The sequence below is a fragment of the Tenrec ecaudatus genome, chromosome X (genome assembly GCF_050624435.1).
Source record: "Tenrec ecaudatus isolate mTenEca1 chromosome X, mTenEca1.hap1, whole genome shotgun sequence".
NCBI classification, from domain to species: domain Eukaryota; kingdom Metazoa; phylum Chordata; class Mammalia; order Afrosoricida; family Tenrecidae; genus Tenrec; species Tenrec ecaudatus.
The window spans coordinates 85,599,664-85,605,357 of record NC_134548.1 but is presented as its reverse complement, the minus strand read 5'-3'; the positions used below and the strand labels follow the sequence as shown (position 1 = coordinate 85,605,357).

General features: G+C 35.0%; 1 pseudogene; it reads left to right on the top strand.

Moving 5' to 3' along the window:
- Nucleotides 1-3,552: 3,552 nt before the first annotated feature.
- LOC142433474 (peptidyl-prolyl cis-trans isomerase FKBP3 pseudogene) lies at nucleotides 3,553-4,210 on the top strand (annotated as a pseudogene).
- The last annotated feature ends 1,484 nt before the right edge of the window (nucleotides 4,211-5,694 follow it).

The window sequence follows — 5,694 nt, the reverse complement described above, 5'->3', positions numbered from 1 at the left end:
TGGATTACAGATGTTGCTTTGCTTCTTCAATGTGGGCTTAGTTAACATCTCACTTAGATGGCTTCTTGTTTGAGAACAAGTCTTTAGGATCCAGTTGCTTTTCTTTCTGATAGCCAGGAACCATCCAATTCCTTCACTACACTTCGTTATAGCACCCATCTCTTCCAGGTTTCCTTCCTGAGGGTGATTATTAAGCAGGGCCATGTCTTAAAAACTGTTAGTCTGCCTGATGTCATATCTAAATTCTTGGTATAGCTGTCCTCTGCTTCTTCACACGCCTTGTAATTTTGACCTTGAGTACTCAGATTATAGGTGTGTTTGAGGTACAGTTCAGTTCACCTAATGGAGTTTCCAAGGATGCGAAGGTTTTTATCTACTTAACTTTCAAGCTGTTCTCTGAGATTTCAGGTTCCCTGGCCTTTCATTTGTGCCAATTTTCTTTTAGTTGTTGTAGAAATATCTACCTATATATTTGTTTAGTTGGCCATTTTGATCCAGAACCTCTGAACCAAGTGATCAATGTATGATAATGTTACAAAACCAAGAAATAGTAAAAAATGCATTCAAAATTTAAGATAGATCAGTTATTTTTTAATTTAATACAATAGGAACAGTTCCTTCATGAGTTTTACTGAATCTCCACTGAAACTACTCTTTCAGAAGATATCTATCCACTTTCATCTTCATAACTAAGAAAAATATGATGCATAATTATCTAAAAAGGCTATTTAAGGTGGTCTCCTTTTATCAATTTCATACTCATGTGAGCTCAGATTTTTCCCCTATATTACAACCAAATCAACATATCAAGATTGAATGAAAAACAGATATGAGAAAATAAGCCAGAAATTTGAGATTTTTTTAAAATGTGAAACAGTGCTACTATTCTTGTTCTAGTTCATATATTAGTTGTTTTCATAAAATGTGTTATTTACAGTAGCATATAATTATTTAATTACTGTCACTTTAAATGGATCGATAAGTGAATATTTCAACTTTTAGTTTTTACTTTTTAATACAGTCCATATCAATATAAGAAAAAGTTCTTTGGGCTCCTCAGTAATTTTTTAGGAGTGTAAAAGCATCTCAAATGTAAAAACTTTGATAGCCACTGGTCTATGTTAAACAATAATTTGATAAAGAATTAACTACAAATGATTATATCTTTGTATAAGGAGGTATATTGACAAACATTTAATTGAACCTTCTTATTCTTCATAAATATAATAATTTAAAAAATTAAAAGCCAAAACAAACCCTAAATACTAAAAATCATCCTACAATCACATTTTCAATCATCAATTCAAAAGCATTGAGATTGGAGGAACCTTACTTGACTTTATGTTGGAAATGGGAGATTTTATTCTTCTTAGGAAACAGTCAAATGGAGGGCCTCTCCCTCAAAACTCTAGGTTCATTGTTAAGAAACAAAACCAGATTGGTTGGCCCACTGACTTTTGCTGAGACCCTGCCAACAGAAATGTTCATAATACACCAGGGATGAGCCCAGGTCTAACAATCATCTACAGAAAACCTAAGTCTGCTTCTACCAAGTAAAAATTTTCCTAGGAAACTATTCATAAGGTGTTTCTTAGGCAGGAGAAATATGGCACATTAAACTAATATTGCTTGTGTAGGTTAAATGGATTGATAAAGAAACATTTCTAATTGTTAGTTTTAAACCTTCCTGTGTTAACCGTCTTAAAGGATAAAAAAGGAGAATTTCTGCTTCAAATGTTCAAACAGTCAGATATCTACAATTTCACATGGTTCAACCTAATAGTTGCCCTGTAGAATTTTCTCTTTTAAAGGCATCAAAACTATCTCTGCCATATTTGCTGGCCCTAGAGGTGGCAACTATGATTCTTTCCTTCACTGGCTCTCCACTGGCCAATAATTGCCATTGCTAACACGTCTACTCTTTACTGTTCCTCCAAAACACCTTATAATTTTTCATTGCTATGTGTTTTCATCCACCACTTGCCTATCAGTTTGTCATATTGCGGTGGTTTGGGTATTTCTATCATGCTGGAATATATGTCATTGTTATTTCAAATGTTCACCCAAAGTGAACAGATTTCAGTAGAACTTCTAGACTAAGAACAGATTACAAAGAAAGGATAGGGTGTTCGTTTCTGAGAAATTAGCCATTGAAAACCTTAAAAATAACAGCAGAAAGTTGTCAGATACTGAAAACCTCATGAATAGCTGCCAAATATTGTCAGATACTATGCCATAAAATGAGCCCTTCAGGTCCAGAGTGACTCAAAATATGATTGACAAAGAACTGCCTTCTCAAAATACAGTGACCATAATGACATGATTGACGAAAAGCTTTCAGGACCATCACGTTCTGATGAGGTTTGACTTAAAATGAGAAGAAATGGCTGCAAATATAAATTAATAATCAAATCTTGGAATGCATGAAGTATGAATACAGGAATATTGGGACCTAGGGAGCATTATGCTGAGTGAACTTAGTCAATACAAAAAGGGAACACTTGTATGAGACAAGTGTTAAAAAGGAAAAAAAAGACAAATGATATTATGCTAGCAGGAACAGACTTTGAATGTTACCAAGGTAGAAAGGAAAGGAATAGAAGCTATAAGAATAGGCTAGAATATTAACTTGGGTGAAGGACGCTACAGTAATCGACAAGAGGGAGAAGAGGCTTTAAAGGAAGGAGGATATACTACGCTATCCGGGAGGTTGATAAGTATTTCATTGTTAAATACAAAGCTGATTATCTGAAATGTAAACCCCCGCCTAATTCACAATTTCTAAAAATGTAAAAGAGAGAACGAAAAACCTTAAAGATAGATATCTTAGGCATTAATGAGCTGAAATGGACCAATATTCATTTTGAGTCAGACAATTATATTGGGTTACTATGCTGGGAATGACAAATTCAAAAGAAATGAGATTGCATTCATCATCAAAAAGAGAACATTTCAAGATCTATCTTGTAGTACAATACTGTCTGTGATCACATAATATCTATAGGCATACAAAGAAATTAAGTTAATACAACTATTATTCAAATTTACACACCAGATATTAAAGATAGTGATGAAGAAACTTAAAGATTCTATCAACTTCTTCAGTTTGATCAAACATGCAGTCAAGATACATGATAATTACTGATGATTGGAATGCAAATATGGATACAAAGTGGATACCATGGATACAAAGTGAATTAAAAAATGGATACAATAGTAGTTGGAAAATATGACTTCGATAACAGAAACAAAGCTGGAGACCACATGATAGAATTTTTTAGAACCCATGAATTTTTCATTGCAAATAATTTTTTCTACAATATAAAAGGTGACTATACTCAATAACCTAAACTTACATCTTAAGGAATTAATGAAGGAAGAGCAAACTAGACAACAATCAATCAATAAAGTGAATATCAGCTTAAGTCTCAGAATGAAAATAAGTGAAAGAAAGACGAGAAAGTCAAAGGGGGGGGGGGGAAAGCTTGTGCTTTTAGAAACCTGCAATGACCAAGAAGAAAATTGAGAAGAGAGCTGAGGCATCAAAGGAAGATGGTGGCAAGCGTTCCCCAGGTGGCATGGGCCATGGCACAGCTGTGTACCAAGTAGCCGCCTAAGGATATTGTCAAGTTTCTGCAAGATCATGATCAGACTCATTTCTTGCAGAACATAAGCTACTAGGAAATATTTAATATGTGGCCAAAACAGCTAACAAGGATCATTTGGTTACAGCCTATAACCATCTTTTTTAAAACTAATCATATCGAAGGTACTAAAAGCATAAATAAAGTGCCTCAGCAGGTGAAAAAATGTGAAGGTTACTGATGACAATCCCAAAGAAAACAAGGCTGAAAAGACTCTTGAACAAATTCTGTTCTTACAAGGGGAGATACAACATGACGGGACTGTCTTTGACAGTAATATTTAAACAAGTGCCAAGAAGAAGAAAAACATCAAGCCTTTAAGTTTTAAAGTTGGAGTTTGCAAAGTTATCAGATGATGGGATGAAGCACTGAGTAAGGGAGAAAAGGCTTGACTAGAGATTAAACCAGAATAGGCTTCTGGAAAGAAAGGGCAGCCTGATGGCAAAATTCCACCAAATGGAAAACTTAATTTTGAAGTAGAATTAGTGGATATTGATAAAAATAGCAACATTTCAAGTTTAAAGACAACAGCAACAATGATAAGATCTCCCCTTGAAGAAACTTAATGTAACTAATTACAGCTGGTTGCTATTATGTTTAATAGAAGAGTCCACTGGTAAGAAGATAAAGCCCTGACGCTTGAGAAATGCAATCCAAATCTTTGAAATATAAAGTATTTTAATACAATTCTGTAAAATATTGGCTAAAAAGAATTGCTTTTTCTTTCATCTCATGTTTTAAATTGAAAGACTCAATACAAACTCTTCCACTAATAAAGAAAGAAAATAGAAAGATCTCAAGTTACTAATATCAGGAATGAAAAAAGAAAGCGAACCTTATAAAAACAGAATTATAACAGGATATATGAAAATTGTAAGTCAACAAATTAGACAACTAGATTAAATGAATAACTGTGCAGTTTTCAAAATTCCAAAAACCGAGCTCCCCCCAAAGAAACTGAAAATATGAAGAGACGGTAGCCAAGAGATTCGTAGTATTAGTTATAACACATAGAAACACACAAAACCCGATGGCTTCACTGCTAAAGTGTACCAATGTTATATTTCATAATTAAAACTAACACTACTCAAATCATTCATGTTCATCAGTTTTTGATATCGTGGTGGCTCACATGTTGCAGTGATGCTGGAAACTATGCCACCAGTATTGCAAATACCATCAGTATTACTCATGGTGCACAGGTTTCAAGCAGCTTCCAGAATCAGGCCAACTAGAAAGAAGAAACTGATGATCTACATCTAAATAACCTTGATCAATGAGACTGTATGAATAGCAGCGGCACATTCTCAGGCAGTGCTGGAATACGAGCCTCTCAGTTTGGAAGGTACTCAAAATGCAACTTGGGAAGAGCTGCCTCCTCACAATAGTTATTATTAGGTGCTGTTGAGTTTGTTTTGATCTGCAGCCACACTATGAACAAGAGAACAACTTTGGAAGATAAATTATTGTGATGAAATGACTAAGATTTGAATTTAGAAAGCAAAACAGAAAAGTCAAGCCTGGAGATATAATATTTAAGGATTCTATGGGTAAGATGTTGAATGACTCAAGGAAAGTCAATGAAAGATGGAAGTAGGACACAGAGAAATTGTATCCCCAAATGGTGTATATTTAGCCATGTATGGAGGAATCATATATTCAAAAACCAATGATATTCATAGTTTTGAGGAGTCTCTGGGAATATGGCCACCAGATAACAAGCACAGGTAGAGCTCTTCAGAAACTACTGGAAAAGTTCCACTAGGAGGGATAGCTGGCATTTCCTGGCAGCCAAAAGCTCAACTTAAAATCTAAGTAGACTAAAGGTTCTTAAAGTAGGAGAGCAGCAATGCCTGCTAACAGACTCAACTATTGACCAGTGACATGAGCTGGTTTGTGAACTCCACTCTTCCCCAGCATGGCTGATTTTTCCTGGCCCCTGGACAGCCCAGCCAAATTTCTGACCTTGCTGGTTTCTGAGGGCCCTGGTGGATAGAAGGTCATATGCAGACATAATCTGTACCCAGGCTTCATTTTTTCCCATGTTTTC